The following is a 22,852-nucleotide window of genomic DNA, read 5'->3' on the forward strand; positions in this document are numbered from 1 at the left end:
ATGGCAGCTACTGCTGCCGACGCCGCTGCACCCGGGTAAGTTGAAGTGCAGCTTCCGCGAGATGGAAAAGGGACGTTGCGCTCATTTGGCTCCCTGCTGCTGGTGAGGCTATCCACCATTTACCCCATCCCACATGATTTTTTTTAAAAGCCGAATGTGTATAAAATTCATATTTAATTATTCCTGCACATGGACAACTAGCTTGTCAGGGAGTAGGGCTCTAGCCTCGTTTTCTCCCTGGCTAGCTAGTTTTCTACGAGCAAGGAATTCTTGCTGATTTGTTGATATGAAGGAGCATCATATGATGTCTTTCGCCTATTAGTCTGAAATAGTACAGTACTCAGGGAGAACTAGGCCTTGATGAGATGACTGGCAGCTGCATTTGAGATAATGTGAGGAGATGCAAAAGTTCTCACTGCAATGTGTACAGCGCTTTTTTAATAAAAAATATGAGGTGCTGAACACTGCTGATACTTATATCTTGATAAAAATGGCTGCCATGGGCTGGGGCAGCTAAACAGGAGTGGAGGTGACGGTGTTCCATACCAGTGAGTACTGTGTCAGTCACAAAAAAAACACTATGTATACCTACAATGGCCCTTATACAAATCATTACCTAAGGCTTACCTAAGGCTTAGGGCGTTAAATGCCTTACTGGACCGAAGCCAGATGTAACCCTGTGACCCTGACCCTGCTTAAATCAATGGGAGTTATGCCACACACACAAGTGTCCATTAGGATTTCAGCATTACAGTGCCATTACAATAGTCACACATCCCTTTTCCAAATGGAGGCTTGCGATCCAGTATAGGAAGTGAAATATGCCCACCACCGTAGCACCATTTTCAAGCTCAAAATAGAGCTTTCACCCAATTCATCTGTTCATGTGAGCTTTATTCAATTAACTGATAAATGAAATCCATTACATTTGGACAAATATGCATATTAGTAAAGAACAAAATCATATTTTTTTAGGTGATGCACACATGTCACAGCAGGCATTATCTTAGAAGAGGCATCACCTATCGTCTCTCTCACGCAGGAGGAAATGCCTCTTCTGAGATGGGGCTTACCAAATGCAGGGTTTTTAAAAACTAACTGTATTTGAGATTATTGTTGTTGTTACTACTTTTATACCCTACTTTTTCTCCAAGGAGCTCAAGGTTCTCCGCCTCACCTACTCTGTGAGGCAGGTTGGGCTGAGAGACAATGACTGGCCTAAGGTCACCTAGTGAACTTCATGGCTGAGCTGGGATTTGAACCCTGGCCTCCCAGGTCCCAGTCCGTAACTCTAACTGCTATACCACAATGACTCTCACCATCTAGAAATGCAAATAATTAAGCGGTATATAAATGTTCTAAATCAATCAATCAATAAACTGATTAACCAGGGGCACCTTTTCAGTCAATCAAAATGTTTTTAACAAATTTAATCCAGAGATTCTCAAACTATGGACTGTGACCTCCTGGGAGGAACTGCTGACCATTGCCCTATGTGGTGATCTCTGTCACCGCAGCTTCTCAAGGAAGAACCTTACAGACCAGCTCCACCTAGGCTGGCCATTGGCTCCTCTGGGCAGGATGCAGTATAATGGACCTTTAGTGTAGTGGTACCTCCCCTTTGGAATTCCCTCCCCCTAAATATTAGACAGGCGCCATCTGTTATCTTTTCAGCACCTACTGAAGACCCTCCTCTTTCAACAAGCCTTTCAAGTAGAGACCTTATCCCAGTCTGTGTCTGTGTTGGAGTTGTTTTTTAATATGTTGTTAAAGCTTTTCTTTCTCTTTTTTAAATATGTTTTTAAAGCTTTTTAAAAAATGTTTTAAAGATGTTTTGTTTTAATATATTTTAAAGTCTTTTTTATGATGCTTTAAAGTGTTTTTAGTGCTTTTGTTTGCCTCCTTGGACTCCCACTGGGAGAAGGGTAGGATATAAATCAAATAATAAATAAATAATAATAAACAAGAGGGTTTCCTGCATTGGTGGCGAATTGTTTGAGTGACATGGTCTTTGTGAAATTTAGTGTCTCTGATCAGCTTTTCTGAATTGTTCTCTGCCTTCTCATTTGCCCTTTTAATCAGGCACCTGGTTGGCGACTGTGAGAACAGGATGCGGAACTAGATGGGCCACTGGCCTGATCCAGCAGGCTCTTCATATGTTCTTATGTTCTTATTTGCAGAAGAAAGTGGTGGAGAAGCACTAGAACCAGCAGAACAGTGAGTGCTTTTCTACTCTATATCTCAGTGGTAGGCTGAGCATGTGCTTTGCATGCAGAAGGTCCTGGGATCAATCTTTTGCATCTCCTTGTGAAAGGAAAAAAATGTTCTAGGTTGTTTGTGTGACAATCCCACAGCTGGCACTGTGTGTGTGTGTGTGTGTGTGTGTGTGTATGGAGTCTTTCCAACAACCCTTTTTATTGTGCAGGGATATTCTATCATGCCACACAGAGTGCATAAATCAACGAGGCCAAGTGGATGCCAGCAAAGGAAAGCAAACGAGGCAAGAAAAAATATCACTCAAGACACTAGCTGGATCCATGCTTCAATATGTCAAAAGACCGGATGATGGCCAGGGTTCATCAAAAGATACTGCTCGTCAGTCTCCAATTGAAAAAGCTGATTCTTCTGATGCTAGCATGCATTCTGCAGAAGAGCAAGGAGTGGAAATGGCAGAATTTGAAGCAGAAGAACAAGGAGTGGAAATGGAAGAATTTGAAGCAGAAGAGAGTGCTGAAAGTGACTCTAGCCATGATACTGTAAATGAGATGAGTGACGTTAAGGAGAAAGATTTGCAAATTTTATGTGATGTTTCTTTCTGGGAGATACCAGTTCCAGATCATTTTTGGGTGGAAATCATCAAAAGGGGTTCTTTCCAGAACAAAGATGGGCCTTTCAGTGTTGCGGCAAGGCAAGATGCAAAAGCTAAGGGAGATGTGTGCCAGCTTTCAAAAGAGTGGTTTTACAAGATGATGCCAAATGGTGAGAAAATTCTGCGGTCATGGATGGTTTACTCACTCGTCAGCTAGAATTTATACTGTTTTTGCTGCCGATTATTTGCCGTTAGTGCTACAGATATGACATCCAAATTTCTGACTGGGTTTCAGATGTGGTGGAAACTGAGCCCGAAAGTGCATAACCATGAGACATCTGAAGAGCACCTATGTTGCCTTGAAAAGTAGAAAACATTGGCAGCAGGACTTAGGCTGCACAAAACCATTGACGACGAAACTATTGCTTTGATGGAAATGGAGAAGAAAAAGTAGAGGGACATCTTGCACAGATTGCTTGATATCACATTTTTTCTTGCCAAGCAGAATCTGGCATTCCGTGGCCACAAGGAAGATGAATCTTCATTGAATAAAGGGAACTTTCTTGAGATGGTAGAGATGCTTTCAAAATATGATCCAGTGCTGAAAGAGCACCTAATGACATTAAAGCGGAGCACATGTAAACTTCAAGTATCAGTCTCTTAACTTTCACCAAAAACTCAGAATGAGTTTATAAGTGCCCTGGCAAATCATGTGAAGGAGATGCTTGTCATGGACATAAAGTCTGCGAAGTACTTTGGGATCATGTTCAACAGCACACCTGACATATCACATACTGACCAGATGTCCGAAGTGATCAGACATGTAAAAATCAACAACAGGAAAGTTGAAGTAAAAGAAGTATTTCTAGGATTTTTCCCTTTAAAGGGGAAAAAAGCTGCTGACCTCAGTTCTGACATTCTTAAAAATCTGGAAAGAGATGGACTGGACATAATGATGTGCCGCACTCAAGGTTACGATAATGCTGCCACTATGGAGGTGTACAAGCCATTCTTAAGGGAAAGAACAAGAAAGCTATTTTTAAGGGATGTGTGGACCATTCGCTTAACTTGTGCGGTCAGCACCCTTTTGCTGAAAATGCATCGTGTGCGACATTTTTTGGAACTCTTGAGACAATGTTTTCTTTCTTTGCTGCTTCCACCCATCGATGGGTTGTGTTAATTGACCATACTGGAGTGTCAGTGAAAAGGCTATCAACAACACGCTGGAGTGCTCATCATGCTGCAGTTAAGCCAGTTAAAGAAAAGTTCGATAAGTTTGTGGCGGCGATTGAAGCTCTTTGTGATCCACATGAAAATTTGGACACAAGAGGTACAGCACAAGGTCTTTTGCCTGCTGTCTGTGACTTCACTTTTCTGTGCTACTTGTACTTCTGGCGCGATGTACTTCAGGAAGTTAATCTTACACAGCAGTACCTGCAAACTAAGGGCTTAACTCTCGACAAGGTGGTGACAAAGCTAGAGGCGCTAAGACTTTTTCTGCACGAGGAGCACAGTCACCTGGTGGAGCATGCAATTGAACAGACACTTTTAAAATCAGATGAATATGGAATTGCAGAGAGAAGAGCCAGGTTCAAGAGGATGGCAGGGGAGCAAGCAAGCGATGCTGGACTCACTCTGCAAGAAGATAATAAGAGGGTGATGCTTGAGTGCATTGATCACTTTCATTCTGAACTCCAGATCAGATCAAGAGCCATCAAGGAAGTAGCAGCCATGTTTGAGGCTGTTCAAGCGAAGAGTCTCATATCTGCCACTGCAGAAGAGTTAAAGGTGTCAATTCCAAAATTGACCACTTTCTATGATGAGGTATCCGAGAGTGAGCTTTTAATAGAAATACCAAGGCTGAGAAGGCACCTGAAAGCAACAGAGATTGATCTGGAAGAAGCCAAAGATTGGGCAATATTATATGTTGTCATGGCCCCGTCAGAGGACTCCTCAGATGAGGACGACTCAGGAGTAACAGCAGCAGACCCAGGAGCAGCAGACTCAGAAGGAGACATGGAGGAGCCTCCTGAGAATCCAGCTCCTTCTCCCCCTCAGCTGCAGAGCACCCCAGATACAGCAGAGGCCCTGCAGCCAGACACAGACAGTGAACAGGATACTCCCCCCTCACCTGCAGAACGTAGACAGCAGAAGGTCAGGCAGAAGAGAGGCAGGCCTGTCTCCTTAAGGCCCAAACGCTGAGGACTCACACCTGCTGTCAACCTTGCTCTTTATAAGGCACACCTTGGCTGCAGCTTGTTGCTGACTGCAACGTCAGATGTGGCTTGTGTGTTCCTAGTTTCCTGGCACCCTCTTTTGGACTGACCCCTTGGCATTTGATCCCGGACCTCTACTGACCTCACTTCTGGACTCCTGACTCGGCAAGTACGCTTCGGACAAGCCTGGCCCTTATCAGCTCCCCTCCTCCTAGACCTGGCAGATTTATGACCAGACTGCCGGCTAAGGACTTTGCTTCCCTGCCAACCACCCAGGAATTTCCAGCCCCCCACCAGCACTGCTGACGCAGTGTAGAGCTGACAGTTTGCAGTCAGCCAAAACAAAGCAGGCAAACGAGGGAGTGGGGGAAGTGCTGACCATGGAGCAACTCCAGCAGGAAAACTTGCTCCTGCGCTCACAAGTAGACCAGCTGTTGTTGGCCATCCAAGGCTTGCAAACCCAGCTAGCAGCAGCCCCACCCCCTCTCCCTACAGGGAGAGCCAAGTGCCCTGTGACTCTCCCAGAGAAATTTACTGGGGCTTCCGACCAGCTCCCAGCCTTCTTGGCCCAGGCCCAGCTCTTCATGGAGTTACGACCAGAGGCCTTCCCAGATGATAAGACCCGGGTGGGATTCTTGATTAACCTGTGCACCGGGGCCGCAGCTAGATGGGCCACGCCCCTACTCCTCGAGCGGAGCCCCGTGCTCAACGACTTAGCCACCTTCACCAGAGAACTGAAGGCTATGTTCGAGGACCCAGTCCAATCAGCTACAGCCAACCGCCGCATACGCCGGCTGCGGCAAGGCCGACGCCCCTTGGGGGAATATGTAACAGACTTTCGTTTATTACAACAAAACCTGGGCTGGAACGAAGCAGCTCTCATGGACCAATTTCAGGAGGGGTTGTCGGATGAGCTTCTAGATGAGCTAGCTAGGGTGGAGCGCCCTGGAACCCTGCACGCCCTCATACGCCTGTGTCTCCAGATTGACGGGAGGCTGGAAAGCAGGCGTGCTGCCAACCGACCCCGGCCAGTCTACATAGCATCAGCCCCAGTGGCTGGGCCCTCGGAGCCCGTCGGCAAGGACCCTACACCCCTGGCAGAACCGATGCAGCTGGGAGGGGCTCGGCCACATCTCTCTGCGGCCAAAAAGCTGCTGACGCCGGCAACAGGGCCTCTGCCTGTATTGCAGGGCCCCGGGACATTTTGCAGCCCAGTGTTCCACGAAACGACCCACAGCCCCTGCCTCGGGAAATGTCCATGCGCTGGCCTTCACAGGCCCCTGAGCCGGGGCAACCTCGTGGTTCAAGGGGCCTGCCACCTCAGTTCCTCACCGCCCAAGCATCTGACCATGTTGATCGCACTGACAGTCCCCGGAAGGGGGACCCTACAAATACCTGCCATGCTGGACTCGGGATCCACCAGCAATTTTATGGACGTGTCCTTTGCCAAGCTCCACCGGGTTCCTAGTCAACCCATTCACCGCCCCCTCCTGGTGGAGACTATTGATGGCCGGCTTCTCGCCTCGGGCCCTGTAGTACAGGAGACAGTGCCGCTCGACGTGGCCCTGGGGGAGCACCAGGAAAGCCTCCAGTTCTACCTGGCTGCCGCACCCCACTTCCCGGTCATGCTGGGCCTGGCGTGGCTCCAGTGGCACGACCCCATCATCCAGTGGTCCAAGGGCCGGCTGACCCTCGGATCCCCCTATTGCCAAGCCACCTGCTGGAGGCCAAAGGAGCGCATCCTGATGACCCGGGAGGCAAGCTCCGCGCTCGAGGCCTTACCGGAGCAGTACCGGGAGTTCGCGGATGTGTTTGGGAAGCAAGAGGCAGACCAGTTGCCGCCCCATCGTCCTTACGACTGTCCCATTGATCTACCCGGAGCCAAGATTCCCGTGGGCCGGCTTTACTCCCTGTCAGAACCCGAACTGGCAGCCCTCAGAGAGTTCCTAGACAAGAACCTGCGCCGAGGGTTCATTCGCCCTTCCACATCCCCTGCAGCCGCCCCTGTCCTCTTTGTCAAAAAGAAATGTGGGGAACTCCGGCTGTGCAATGACTACCGCGCCCTCAACCAGATTACAGTTTGGAATCACTACCCTTTGCCCCTGATCCCAGAACTGTTAGAGCGGCTGCGGGGCGCTCGCATTTTCACCAAACTAGACCTGCGAGGGGCCTACAACCTGGTGTGTATGCGGGAGGGCAATGAGTGGAAGACGGCCTTCCGCACCTGTTATAGGCACTTTGAGTACACCGTGATGCCGTTTGGCTTGTGCAACGCGCCTGCCGTCTTCCAGCACTTCAGGAATGACATCTTCCGGGACCTCCTAGACCGCTTCCTGGTGATCTACTTGGATGACATCCTGATCTACTCGCGGAACCCCTCGGAACATAAGGAGCACGTTTGAGCAGTGCTGCAGCGCCTGCGGGAGCACCGCCTCTTCGCCAAGCTCGAAAAATGCACCTTTGACCTCACGACCGTGGATTTCCTAGGCCATCAGATCTCGCCCTCGGGTATCCAGATGGACCCCGCCAAAATTGAGACCATCCTCCACTGGGGAGCTCCGCGAAGCCCCAAAGATGTGCAGCGCTTCTTGGGCTTCGCCAACTATTACCGCCGGTTCATCTCCCACTTCTCCAAACTCACCACGCCCATCTGAGAGCTGCTTCGAGGCAAAGAGAAGTTTGTTTGGACGGAGGCCGTTCAACAGGCCTTCTGGTGCCTCCAACACGCCTTTACATCTGAACCCATCCTCCAGCAACCCTACCCTACCCGACCTTACATAGTGGAGGCCGATGCATCTGATAAGGCAGTGGCAGCGGTCCTACTTCAGCCGGTGGGGAGCAAGCAGTCCCTGCTCCCCTGTGCGTTCCATTCCCGGAAACTCAACGCTTCGGAACAGAACTACACCATTTGGGAGAAGGAGTTACTGGCCATCAAAGTAGCTTTCGAGACCTGGCGTCATCTCCTGGAAGGGGCACGCCATCCGGTCCAGGTACGAACGGACCACCGAAACCTGGAGCACCTGCAAAGCGCCCGACGGCTGAACCAACGCCAGATACAGTGGTCCCTGTTTTTCTCCCGGTTCCAGTTCACGGTCACCTAACTCCCTGGCCGCCGAAACACCCTAGCAGACGCGCTCTCTCGCAAGCCGGAATACCGAGCCGAGCAGGTCGATCGCCCCCTTCGCCCAATCCTCCGCCCAGAGAACTTCGCCGCTACACACCAACCACAACCCCTCCTGGACCGGGTGCAGGAGCAGCAGCAAAAGGACCCCTATGCCCTGGCCCAGCAGCGAGAGCTCCAGTCCGGGACAGCCGCCCGGGACAGCCCCTTTTCCTTGGATCAGGGCCTCTTGTACCACCGGAACCGGTTGTACGTTCCCCCGGGAGCTCTGCGGGGAGAGGTGCTCCACCTCTGCCATGACAGCCAGCCTGCAGGGCATTTTGGAACGTATAAAACCCTTCACCTGGTCCTACGGGATTTCTGGTGGCCCCGGGTCCAAGTGGACGTCAAGGACTATGTAGCGGCCTGTGATACCTGCCAGCGAGCCAAGAGCCACCCCGGCAAGCCCCCGGGGCTCCTGCTCCCACGGGATAGCTCAAGGAACAGGACACTGGGCTGTGTCCAATGACACCAATGAGCCCTACACACTTCAGTTCAGGGCTGTAAAGACAGTCGTGGGAGTTGCCATACGTCTGGCTCTGTCTGGAGAACGTGGAGCAAGGAAGAGGTTCTTTAGCAATTGTGAAGAAGCTGGAGAAGGTGGATGCCTGGTCAGCATTGCCTCAGCATGGACCTTCTCTTTACATTGCTTCACACATAACTTTTTCATATGTTAACTTCTGGAAAGATAGAAAGGTGTGCATCCATCCACATGTCCTGGAGACTGGAACAGATTTATCGAGTGTGGAACTGGAAAAATATTTGGAGTTTGTGGATCCTGGAGATAAAGATTACTGTTTGGAATTCGGCGTTGTCCCTGGAAAAATTGATGAAGATATCAGAGATAAAGCTATCAATGTTTCGATGGAATTTCTGGACTGGAATGATTTGATGGAACTTGAAATAGAGAAAATTTATAGAATTAATTCCAGATATGTGACAATGGAAAAACTCTCAAGAGATGTGCTAGTGCATTTCGTAAAAAAGAGGAACAGAGATATGACTTTACAACAATATTTCAGCAACACATTCAGAATTGATGGTAAGGAAATATTTTTGATGAAGGAAATTCCCATCAGACTCTTACTATATGACTATGACAGCAAGATTATTATGGGTGCAAGGATGGAAGTTGGAAGATGGAATTGACACTGATAATGGAAAAATGGCTATTGAAATTATTGGTCCTAGTAGACTTGATGAGATGGATTAATTGACATGTTTATTTGAAGAAAAATCGAGGGATATATTTCTCAAGGAGTGGAAACCTCTCTTTGACTTTTTGCGGAAAGAATAAAGTAATGTTAATGAGATTTGATTATTAATTAAGATAACTACTGGAGGAAAGTGATTTTGTAATATATTAAGAGACAGGTTTGTTATATATCATAGACCTATAACTGATCTGCGACAAATCGGAAGTCAACATTTTATTTTATTGTTTAATTTGTTTTGTTTTGTTTTGTTGGAAAATTTGAATAAAATTAATGACAAAGCAGGCAACTGACCAAGTATCCAAACTTGGGAACCACCAACCCACAGCACCTCCGTCTTGCTAGGATTCAGGCACAATTTATTGGCCCTCATCCAGCCCACCACCAAGCACCGGTGCAGGGCTTGCACAGCCTCTCCTGATTCAGATGTTATGCAGAAATAGAGCTGGGTGTCGTCAGCATACTGCTGACACCTCACCCCAAATCTCCTGATGACTGCTCCCGGGGGCTTCATATAGATGTTAAACAGCATGGGGGACAAGATGGTACCTTGCAGCACACCAGAACACAACTGCCAGGGGGCCGAAATACAGTCACCCAATGCTATTCTCTGAGAGTGACCTTGGAGATAGGATTGGAACCACTGTAAAACAGTTCCCCCTATACCCAGCTCACCAAGTCGGCCCAGAAGGATACCATGGTCAATGGTATCAAAAGCCGTTGAGAGATCAAGTAAGAATAACAGGGTCGCACTCCTCCTGTCCTTCTCCCGATAAAGGTCATCCATCAGGGCAACCAAGTCCGATTCAGTCCCATAAGCAGGCCTGAACCCAGACTGGGATGGGTCAAGAGAATCTGTTTCATCCAAGAGTCCTGGCAATTGCTGCACCACAACCCTCTCAATCACCTTCCCTAAAAAGGGGGTATTTGCAACCGGTCAGTAGTTCTCATAAACCAATGGATCCGGGGTGGGTGTTTTCAGGAGTGGTCGGATCAAGGCGCCCGAAACCACTCCCTCCCGCAATGATGCATTGACCACACTCTGGATCCACTCGGTCAAACCCCCTCGGCAAGCTTTAATAAGCCAAGAAGGGCAAGGGTTGAGAGGACATGTTGCTGGATGCATCATTGCAAGCACCTTGTCTACGTCATCAGGCCGCATCAACTGACACCATTCCCAAGAAGTTGCAGCAGACATTGCACTGGATACTTCATTGGAGACTACAGTAGATGTGGAGGGGGCATCAAGATTGCTACGGAGGCAAGCAACTTTACCCTCAAAGTGTCTTGCAAACATTTCACAGTGGGCCTCCAAAGGGTCTAAAATTCCATTTCCTGGAGTTGATGTCAACAGACCCCTGACAATACGGAAAAGCTCCACCAGACGGCTACTTGAGGATGCGATGGAGGCAGAGAAGTGGGCCTTCTTCACCGCCCTCACTGCCACACAGTAAGCACAGTTATGATGTTTTACCCATACCTGATCAGCCTCACAGCATGTCTTTTGCCACTTGCGCCCTAGCTGTCGTCCAGCCTGTTTCATTGCCCTTAGCTCACTGGTGTACCAAGGTGCAAACCAGGCTCCACAATGCTGGAGAGGGCGCTCGGGGGCAACCATGTCAGGAGCCTGATGCGCCTCACTGTTCCACAGTGTGACAAGGGCTTCAACAGGGTCACCTGCTCTATCTACTGGGAACTCCCCCAGGGCATTCAGGAATCCAGTGGATTCCATTAGGCTCCGCGGGCAGAACATTTTAATCTGTCCACCACCCCTGCAGGGAAGGATAGGAGCCATAAGTCTAAACTTCACCAGGAAGTGATCTGACCATGACAATGGGGTGACATTGGGTGACCACGGCAACTCCTTCCCCCATCCCTGTAGCCTGTGCTGGTGTTGCACTGAGTATCCAGGTCAGAGCTTGGAAGTAACTCATTATTTTTAACGAGTTACTTTTAATTCGTTACAATTTTAAATAACGAGTGGGTAATTCCATTACATTTGGCAAGTAACGGAACGAATAGTAATTTTACTACTTTTCAGCTTCAACTTTAACGTTTCCATGTTAGGTTGGACATTACTTGGGGGCGGGAACAAGGGGAAGTCAGCTCCTGGCTGTGATTGGTTAACACAAGACATGTGCCTCACACTGATTGGACCTCTGCGCAGACTGTCTCTTCCCTCGTGATCTGTGTTAGGAGGCACGAGGGAAGAGATGAATAGGCAGGGGGAGCCTGCTAGCGTCTGACTCTGAGAGGAAAAAATGGACGCCGGAGGAAAAAGCCAGGGCAAGGACAACAATGGAGGAGAAGGCTGCAGCAGAATGGCGAAGAGCTGTGGAGGTGAGTGACGATGATTTGTGTGTGTGTGTGCCCCGGTGTGTGTGTTTTCGGCTGGAGTCTCTGGTTTTTTGGGGGGGGCTCCGGCTCTCTGGCTACCACCCCTTACTCTCTGGACTCTCCGCTTCAATTTAAAAAAAATATTAAGTTTCTAGGTGGTCTAATTCCCGAGATATACACCAAAACGTAAACCCCCCTGCACAACATTTTTTTAAACAGATCATGCTCTAGCTACAACTCCCATCAGCCCAATCCAGTGGCCATGCTGGCTGGGGCTGATGGGAGTTGTAGTTTAAAGTAACTTTTCAAAGCTCTGGCTGCAACCCCGCCTTTTCATGATTGTGAGTAAAGTGCAGACTTGTGTTTGTGTTGTAAATCTCTCTCCCTCCAACCCTATTTTTAAAGAAATTAGGCAGGGTTTATCACAGTTTTTATTATGTAGGAAACTAATACTCATTTTTTAAAAAAACGAATGAAGTTTATTTATTTATTTTTATTATTTTATTTATATCCCACCCTTCCTCCCAGTAGGAGCCCAGGGCAGCAAACAAAAGCACTAAAAACACTTTAAAAATCATAAAAACAGACTTTAAAATATATTAAAACAAAACATCTTTAAAAACATTTTTAAAAGCTTTAAAAACATTTTTTTTAAGAAAAAGTTTAAAAACATATTAAAAAGCAATTTCAACACAGATGCAGACTGGGATAAGCTCTCAACTTAAAGGACTTGTTAAAAGAACAAGTTTCTTATCACTTGAGGCTGCAGTTTTCCAATATTGAATACATTGGGACTTGCTTCTGAGTAAACAAACATAGGATTGCACTATAAATATCTTTACGGGTTATATAAATAAACATATTTGATAGTCATGCTTATATAAATATTTTCATAGAATCATAGAATAGTAGAGTTGGAAGGGGCCTATAAGGCCATCAAGTCCAACCCCCTGCTCAATGCAGGAATCCAAATCAAAGCATTCCCGACAGATGGCTGTCCAGCTGCCTCTTGAAGGCCTCCAGTGTCGGAGATCCCACTACCTCTCTAGTAATTAGTTCCATTGTTGTATGGCTCTAACAGTTAGGAAGCTTTTCCTGATGTCCAGTCGAAATCTGGCTTCTTGCAACTTGAGCCCATTATTCTGTGTCCTGCGCTCTGGGATCATTGAGAAGAGATCCCGGCCCTCCTCTGTGTGGCAACCTTTCAAGTACTTGAAGAGTGCTATCATATCTCCCCTCAGTCTTCTCTTCTCCAGGTTAAATATGCCCAGTTCCTTCTCTCTTCAGTCTCTCCTCGTAGGGCGTTGTTTCCAGTCCCCTGATCATCCTTGTTGCCCTCTTTTGAACCTGTTCCAGTTTGTCTGCATCCTTCTTGAAGTGCAGAGACCAGAACTGGACACAGCACTCAAGATGAGGCCTAACCAGTGCTGAATAGAGGGGAACTAATACTTCACATGATTTGGAAACTATACTTCTGTTAATGCAGCCTGATATAGCATTTGCCTTTTTTGCAGCCACATCACACTGTTGGCTCATATTCAGCTTGTGATCAACAACAATTCCAAGATCCTTCTTGCATGTCGTACTGCTGAGCCAAGTATCCCCCATCTTATAACTGTGCATTTGGTTTCTTTTTCCTAAGTGTAGAACTTTTACTTCCACCCAGTTTTGTCATGCTGTGTCCCTATAAGTATCCAATTGCATACTATGGTTGTACAATACTTCCTTTACATTTTAAGTATGCCTTGGGGTAGTCATGGTTCTCCATTGTTTTCATCCTGAGGGGCAGATAGGCTGAGAAATGGTGAGTAGCCCATGGTCACCCACTACACTTTATAGCTTATTTTCATTTTGAAAAATTAATTAAAACAATTTACATGCAGGCAAAATTTATTAAGCGGGTTCACACAATATGTGTAAAGCACATCCAACTCGCATTTAAAGCGCATGACTTCCCCTAAAGAATTCTGGGAAGTGTCATTTCCCCCTCACAGTTATAGTTCTCACCACTCTTAACAAACTGCAGTTCCCATGATTCTGTGGTGGGATTCATGTGCTTCAAATGGGTGTTGAATGTGCTTTAAAGGAATGGTGTGGATCTGCCCTAGGTATGATGTTCATTCAAGAGTGAATTGAAAAGAACAATTTTAAAAGATACTTCTTACTCTTACTCATTTTTCAGACCTCTTTCTGAAGTAAAGGGTCAAATCTGTAAAAACATTTGGAGCAGCCACATTAAAAGATAAGAGGGTTGCCAACCCTGCTTGGATATGGATGTCTTTGCAGAAGAACCCTAGTCAAGGTTTACCAACAGCACAGTCCAAATTATATCTACTTAGAAGTCAGTCCTGTTGAGTTCTATGGGGCTTAATCCCTTAGTAAGTGTGTTTAGAATTGCAGCCTTCAGGAGCCTCCATCTTTACTCCCCAAAGCTCCCATCTAACATCTCCACAACACTAGGCTCCTTTGTCTCTGCTGTGGCCTTCTGGTGACTGCCCTAGCCTGAAGGCACTTAACCCTTCTTGCTGAAAGCAAGTAGGCTAGATTAAATGTTCCCTACCCAGGCTCATATATATAAAATATAAACGGCATTTTGTCAAAAGTATTTTTGTCTACATTTTATACCTCATCCTTGGTTTTCCAAGCTTGGCATGGAATGCTTCTCATACAGAATTAATTTGAAATGCTGCATATTTATTATCATAATCATCATATTCAAAATAAAAAATATATGTACTGCCTTCAAGTTGATTCCAACTTATGGTGACCCTATGAACAGGGTTTTCATGAGGCTGAGAGGCAGTGACTGGCCCAAGGTCACTCAGTGAGCTTCATGGCTATGTGGGGATTTGAACCCTAGTCTCATTTTGTTCTCACAACAACCCTGTGAGATAGTAGGTTAGACTGGCCCAGGCAGGGTTATTTAGTGAGCAAAAATGATGCAAATAGGATCTCTTTTAATTGTGCTATCGACCTGCTTACTTCCACTCTGACTGGGGCATCTTGCAGCATGGGGAAGAGATGGGGGCACATCACAGCTGAAGTTCACCCATATAGGAGCATTATCTCTTGTTTATTACAGAGACGCCTGTTGCAGGTTTTGCTGCTGAGAGCAGCAGTCAGTTAGTGCGGCCACTTGCGTCACAGCTTGTTGATCCTGAGGAGGCAAAACTAGAAAGTGAGGTTCAGAAAGGAGGCCCTGTGCATGAGGAGGAGGAGGGCATGAAGCAGTGCCAGTTGCCCACAGCCACATCTGCAGAACAGCAAGTACCATGGTTTGGCTTTGAGAAAGTTTGTACATTTGTGAGCCAGAGTGGGAAAAATGTTGTTGTACGATGCAATTACTGCCTTCCAAGGATCAAAAATCTGAGATCAGATGTTTCCTCCTCATCCAATGTGAAGAAACATTTTGAGGTAAGCCTTTGTCCTGCTGGTCTTCAAAGAGTGTCCATTGTCTATTTATGTTTAAATTGTGAAGTTCCTCTTCCATTTTTTCTTGGATTCATGCTTTGTTCTTCTTCCTCAGAGGGCACACCCTGAGAAGCTGAGAGCAATTGAAGAAGCAATAAAGTCAAGGAGACGTGGCCTTCCTGAACCAATGCATGACACCTCTCCTCCCAAAATGCTGAAGCAGCAGCAGACAACCCTTGAGAGGTGGGGATCTGGCAGGGATCTGCTTCTTCTGGCAGCCTGCGTACACCCTCACTTCGAACTAGATCAGCTGGAATCGTGTCAGGCCACCACCCATACCAACAAGTAAGAACATTAGGGAAGCCCTTTGGGTGGATTACTCCAAGGGAAATGTTGTCTCAAGGGAGGCATCAGAGGGCTTAAGGTGGTAGGCAGGGGCTGGTCCTTTTCTTCCTGGGGCTCCTCATCACAACCTTGGGTTGCTGCAGGTAATCCTTAAGGGTCTGCTGTGCTGCCCCATGAGTGTGGTGACTTGGTCACCTTCCTACCTTCCATGTCATCATCCACAGGCTCAGGCTGGACCCTGAACCAGGGGACATGACAAACATCAGGAAATGAAGAGCAGATGATGGTTTCCTAACATATATGTGTTAACATATCCTCTCTCTTTCTTAGATACACAATGGAAGCCTTGCTGAACCCGAAATAAAGATGGGTGTACTTAATGAGGACAGTGATCAGTCTTCAGATAAAGACCAGGAAGGAGATGACTTAGAAGATGACTTCTTTAACTTTCTGCCCCAGGGCAAGAAGTCAGCAGTGGACACTGCTGAGGCGGAACTGGTGAGGTACCTGAGGTCTCCCAGCAGGGAAGTGTCATCACTCCATGGCTTTCCACGTGTGCTGCGGTGTTTTTTGCAGCACAACACAGGCATGCCTTCAAGCGCCGCAGTAGAACGCCTGTTCAGTACTGGTGGCAATGTAATGACTGTAAAAAGACATTCCTTGTCTGACATGCTCTTTGAGCATCTTGTTCTTTTGAGACATAACAGAAACATATTATAAAAGCATTTCAAGTGTAAAATTTGATTTCAAGAGTTGGGGTATCTTCATTGCTTGGGGGGATGTGAGATTCTGTTATGCCATTATGTTAATCTTATGGATAATTTTTTTTATTCTACTACCCCCTGTGTGTGTGTGTTTATTTTTAATATTGTTTTAGGCTTCTTAGATGTGCAGCAGCCAAGGCCAGCACCTTGTAGGAGTTTTTTTTTTAAAAAAGTAAGTGAAATGTAATTGTAGTGATTACTTTTGAGAAAAAGTAAAGTAATCAGTTACTTTCAGAGCGATTGTAATTGTAATGGTAATTACTACTTTTTTGGGCCAAGTAATTGTAACTGTAATTTATTACTTTTTAAAAGTAATCTTCCAAGCTCTGATCCAGGTGGGCAAAGCTGGGTCAGATCAACTCCTCCAAGCTCACCCACCCAGGTCTCAGTAATGCACACCAAATCAGCACCTTCACCCACAATCAAATCTTGGATGAGAATGGTCTTATTGTGTACCAATCTGGTGTTAAACAACACACACTGGCCAGTAGGCACAGCAGATGAGCAACGCAGAACCCATCCATGAGAGGAGTGGCAGCAAGGAACAAGGTGCAGATAGATCTTCCATGCCCCTTTTTGCTCCTCCTCCCCCTGGGCCTGAGCTGTCCCCTCATCCTTCCTGGACTTCCCTTCTGTTGCGCTGTGTGTAGTTGTGTTGCTTAATCTCATTTAAAAGCATCACCACAGCAGCAGAGAGTAACAGCAGATGTTGAAATGCAAGTGTGCCAGCATGTGCGTGCGTTTGCCTAAGAAAGCAGGCTTTTACCCTGCATCAGCATCACTGAGACTGGAGACTTAGTAAAATAAGAAAAGCTACTTTATTTATAGAAATACATAGTAGATAGAAAAGGCATACCTAGTTCTAGCTAACTAGCTAAGTTGGAGGCATAACCCCCAGGTGTAGGAGTTAGCCCCATGCTTGGAGAGAGAGCAGAGACAAAGGGATGTCTCCTCTCTCCCGGACAGCCAGAGGACAAAAGGAAAGGAAAGGGCAGAAGGAGGAGGGGCAGGTAAGCTTCCCTAAAGGCATCACAGTCTAGCGACAGAAAGAAGTCAGTCAGAGCATCACAGGTAAAAGGTAAACAAAGCCTATCCATCTGCAGGACCCTAGCTCTATCTCCCTTCTGGAGCTTAAACAAAAGAACAAAACAGGAGTTGCTCTTGCCGCACTTCCAACACCTTCCCCAACCACCTGCATCAGCCGCAGCTGGCGTTCTAGCAGTATCTGCCTGCAACGTGCTTCAAAGTGGTAGGCGGCCACTGTGCTGCCTGCCACCCACCAGGTAGACTGCAAAGAGCCGCAGCTGTACCATTGACGACGCCCGTCAGGATGGGTCTCACAATGTTTCGATGCCGGGCAACTAAAAAGATGCCAGAGAGTCCCTCCAGCGTGTAGCTTTCCTAGCCCCCAGGGGGCATCAAAAACCAAATGCTTTCCCCTGCTTCTGCCTCATCAAGAGGCAGAACACTGAAACAAACACATCCTGAAACCTGCCGCTGCTGCCACCACCGCCCAACAAACAGTGATTGATTTCTGCCAATGTGCGTGCGAGTGCCTGCCCAGAACTCAAGCATGTCTTTAGAACCAAAGGTGTGCCAGGTGGTGTACAGATCAGAAAAGGTTTACTGAGCTTGCTACAGACAATGCACCCCTTATTGCCTGCACCCGGGCAGACCGCTCCCACTGCTTTGCCCTTGGTACACCACTGAACACGTGTTGTTTTGCCAAATGTTTTTTCCCTTCCCTGAGGCAAGTAAGTTCAAGATTGGAATGACCATGAAACACACTGATGAGGAAAGAAAATGTAGTACGTTATTAAAGCAAAAGCTTTAATAATTATGGCAATTATGACAACCAATAATTATGGTTATGGCAAGCAGGTAGTTGCACTTAATGAGCACCAATCTTGTCTCACATTCTCCTTTTCCTTGCTGGAAGCCCCAAAGAGCAGGAGAGATCCCTTTATGGCCTGTTTTGATTTATACTCAGCCGCTGTTCCCTGCAGGCTGGTGCCCAGGCTTCTGGCCGGTGTTGAGGCTTCTGTGCTCAGATCTATGACCCTGTATTTATACCCAAAAACACGCTCTGGAGGGGGCATAGGTGGCACCTATTCCTGTGAGATTTTTATCTTTCCCAGGGGTAAGTGTCTTTAGATCTCACACCTCAGACTTCGTTTATCTCACAGTGACCTTGAAGTTGTGCTCACAAGAGCTGAGAATGCAGCTGTGAAGACTTTCTCCCTCGATGAGTTCATTGTTTTGACTAATTAAACAGCCTTTCCCAGCCTCTGCTGTCAGCATTGGCTAAGACGAACAAGCTTCTTCCTACCCAGGGTCAGAAAGCCTGCACTTTAAGCTTACTGCTCTAAACAGAATGTTTCAGACCCCAGTACTGGGCAAACAGTTTGCAAAAGCAATAAGCACCCCATAAATCAGGGGTATGAGACAAGAATTATGGGACAGGAGGAATGGGGCATGCCACACTAAGCTCTTCATTTATACATCTAGATGTCTACCAGAATTTATTTGCTCCTACACATGCCTGTAAACCAGATGTAATAATATCCAGGGAATTTTAAACATAAGAAACATTTTTTTTAAAAAAAATTCCTTTTAAATGAAATTATATTGTTCTTTAAACAATATGGTGATAAATAAATGATTTTTAAGCAAGTTTAACTTTAAACATACACTTACAATCTCTTAAAATTAAGTCAGTGGCCCTCTATCAAACATAGAGGTTTTTTTAAAAAATGTTCATTGATATCGACCCTGGATTTTTCAAAAATCTGTAGTCAGTTATGAATAGAAACAGGCCAGATATCCAAGCACTTGTGAAGAATATTTCTCCTTGTTACCGATTCCCTAAAACAGTCCTGATGGCTCAGCTGTTTAAACTATGTTACATAAAAAAGAAAGAAATCCCAAAACCAATTGAATGTAGTGGGAAAAAAAATCTTCCTCACCTCAATCAATCAATCAATCTTTATCGCGGCCAAAGGCCCATATAACAGGATTAATTACAAGAAGAAGGGTTATAAAAAACATATTTGGAATTCCGACATACTAGGACCTTAAAAATCTTCAAGATTAAAATGCATAACAAACATGAAGTTATGTCTCGCATAGTACTTTTCCCGCTGGCTATATTTCATAATTATATGGAGAAAGGGGGTCCTTCATCATGATAAATGTGGGATTAGGGCTAAACCCAGGGCTGGGGTTAAATAATAAGCTGTTTGTTTTAGTGGTTACGTCTAAGAGGAATCATAACGTGGAGTGATGATATGAATTATTGGAGTTAATGTACTAACATTGGAGGATACTCCAGTAGCTTGTATTGAACCTGGGGAAGGATTTAATTTTATCATTTGGCTTTTAGTTGGGGAACCCAATTCTTCAGGATATAGATAACGCATCGCGAGCCAAGAGGCAGTGGTTGTTTGCTTAGCTGTACCCGGAATCGGGTCGTAATTTTGGGGTCTAAGTAGCTCGCTTTCCTTAGCATCAGTTATAGACCTGTTTTTATTACATGGGAGGGGGTCAGCTCTGGTTGCATCAGAACAGCGCTTTATTAGGAGGGGGAGGGGGAGGTCTTCGTAGTCTGGAGCCTCCGACCAGCAAGACTGAAATTGGGCTTGGGCCAGGGGGTTAGTAGGGGTGGAGTATTTCTGGTTACTCTTTCTATGGGTGTATGACTGAGATTGAAATCTTTCTTTCTTTGAATGTGAAGAGGGATGATTAAGGGATGAATTAGGAGAGGCCTTATTTACTTGAGTACTCTGTCTAGCGGGGGATAGCTGAGACCGGGATGTTTCTTTCCTTAATTGTGAAAAGGAATGGTTAAAAAGTGAATTAGGGGAAGCCTTATTTACAAAGTAGTGTTGTATCCGGATACCATGAGTGTAAAAGTCTTCCCTGATTTTGTAAATCCACTTAGCAATGTGTATCGATTGAAAGGTAATGATGGTGCGTCTTTCCGGAAAATGCGAATAGAAGTGAGACACATGCTTGACGCAGTTGTTAGATGAGATGTTCGGGAGATAAAGTTTAAGGTAAGATTCAAAAAGTTGTTTTATCGATGTAGTTGACCTCTGCTCCAACGACGAAGTTAGAAAGGTTACTGCTAGTTTGTCTCTTGTGAGTTGTAAATTCCAATTTGAAACGTTACAGTGGTTGTCCGAAAGTCTGTGAGCGCCTAGGGGTTTGTTAATATCCGGGATCCTGATTCCATATTTGGACTTTTCAGAACAAGGCTCTCTTAGAAAATTAGCATTCCCCAGTAAGCGGCTAGACTTATTTAAATGGAGATAAGTATTTTTTGTAACTGTTTTTGTTTTACAATCTTGCGGAAGGGAATGCTGAGATTTAGTTGAAGCGTCTAGTAGCTTAAATAAGGGGTTAAAATTCATGTTCTTTGTTAAGGCAGGCTTTAAGTTCTTTATGTTCTTTGTTTTCTTCATTTTGTTAACTCTCCGGGCAGTCTGGTGTGATGAGTTATTGTTTTTAACTTTCGATTTTGGTTTCCTTATCAAGGAGTTTTGAGAATCTTGGGTGACTGAGGTGGAGTTGGGGGAGATTTGTTTCTCCGTCAGGAATAGTCCCATAGAGTTAGTCAGAGTGGTAAGTAGACTGTTCGTTTTGGTTATGTAAGCTTTTATCAAATTAAGTTCTTCTGTTACAGCTATTCCCCATCCTAACGACAGCAAGTTCAAGCCTTCCAGGCTCTGCTGTGTTGAAGGATTAATTTTGGGGTACTTTCTCACCTCAATAGTAGTGCTTAGTTATACCCCCAAAATGAAGTACAATTTATACATGATGGTTTTCAAAGGGAACTGTTTCTCAGCTGTCTATCACATGTTCACAGGCAGTTACTCGATTGTATTTCAGTCTTGGTCCAGCTGCATTGAATCCCTGGGTGTCTCCAGGTAACTAAGACTATAAGGGCTCTGTCCCTTGATCACCCTGCTCACCACCCCCTTGCCACCACCCTATGGTAACCCCCTAGACTTTCCCCTTCCCACCCCATGCAACTGCTACGCCCAATATGCAGCATTTATCTGGAGTGAATCTTGTTGCACTCAATGGGACTTACTTCAGAGGAGACACGTGTAGGATTGCACTGGCATTCATGGAAAAATGAGTGTGGGGGGAGAGCGTCATTTATTTATTTATTTATTTGAAATTGCCACCAGGCATTTTTATGCAGCACCACTCTCATGTACTATGGCATCTTCATTGATAACATTGAACTCAAACAATGCACCAATGTCAGGCACTGTCGTATGATGGATTGTAAGGGACCTTTAGGTACATCATTTAGGGTGACATAAAGCTTATTGTGGGGAGCTCACCCCGAGTTTCTTGTAGGGGACATTCTTTTGCAGGCGTGAGAGCATGATTTGTGGTGGCCCAAATACTGAGGAGGACAATCAGGATTTTGCAAGCAAAAGAAATCCAGTCTGGGGAAACGTCATTTGCTCAACAGAAACACACATTGGCAGTTGAACTTGACCACATTTCTGTTTTACATGGAAACAAAATACTGCAAACTTTTCTTTCCTAGCTGTCCAAATCTGCCTGCTTCAGCTCAATGGAAACGGGAGGGCAGATATAGCATTGGGGGGTATTTTATGTTTTTTCAAGGGCAATGGGCTCCTTTCATCTACGGATCAACCAGATCATGGGGAAGTTTTAGTTTACAGTGTATAGATGTAGGTTGGTGGATTATAATTGTTTTATATGTTAAAACTGTATTATATGTTGTATTTTTAATTATGTACGCCGCCTAGAGTGGCCGTTCATTCGGCCAGATAGGCGGCCTAAAAATAAAATTTTATTATTTATTATTATTATTAAGTTGTCTTCTTTGCTGCTGCTGCTGCTGCTGCTGCTGCTGTTGTTGTTATTGCATTGTTGTTCCCTGCTGCTTCTTTCACCAATTACTATAAGGATGATGGAGAGAGGGAATGGTGAGGGGAGAGGAGGAGGCAAAGGCAGCGACAGGCCCAGCAGCAGTTTCTGGTGAGCATTTGGGCTGGGACTAGGAAGGTCTTTGGATACCCAAAACAAATTCTCCAGAGATTTAGCAAAACAAAGAAGAAAGGTTGTTGATAATTTAAGACATTGGTTTCCAAACTTTTTCCCCACATTGAACACTTGAGAATTGCTGAGGATCTTGGTGGACCACGTAATGGTTTTTCATCCTGATGTAGCAATTGTGCTAAATATCTTTAATTGCATTTGTATTGTGCCTTTCTGATGATGTATTTTAATGTATTACAATTTTAATGTATTTTAATGTATTACATTTGAATTCCATGGAATTCCATATAATTCAAATGGTAACTGTCATCTTCACAGACACATCACAGATGACCTGAATGAAGCTCGTGGACCACTGGTTGTCCATGGATCACCATTTGGGAACCCCTGATTTAAAACATACACCCCCTTACTCCGTATTTCCATAACTTTACCATTGGATACAGCTGAGGGGCAGAAGGAAGAGCTTGAAGTGGATGAAGCGGAAGAAGAGGCTGACTCTGGCAGCTGAAGGAATGAGAAGAGCACAATGGCAAAGAGTTCGAGGGAAG

At 45.7% G+C, this 22,852-nt stretch overlaps 1 pseudogene; it reads left to right on the forward strand.

Moving 5' to 3' along the window:
• Positions 1-22,812, forward strand: LOC133378035 (zinc finger MYM-type protein 1-like; annotated as a pseudogene).
• Positions 22,813-22,852: the final 40 nt, after the last annotated feature.

Source organism: Rhineura floridana, chromosome 2 (genome assembly GCF_030035675.1).
Source record: "Rhineura floridana isolate rRhiFlo1 chromosome 2, rRhiFlo1.hap2, whole genome shotgun sequence".
NCBI lineage: Eukaryota > Metazoa > Chordata > Lepidosauria > Squamata > Rhineuridae > Rhineura > Rhineura floridana.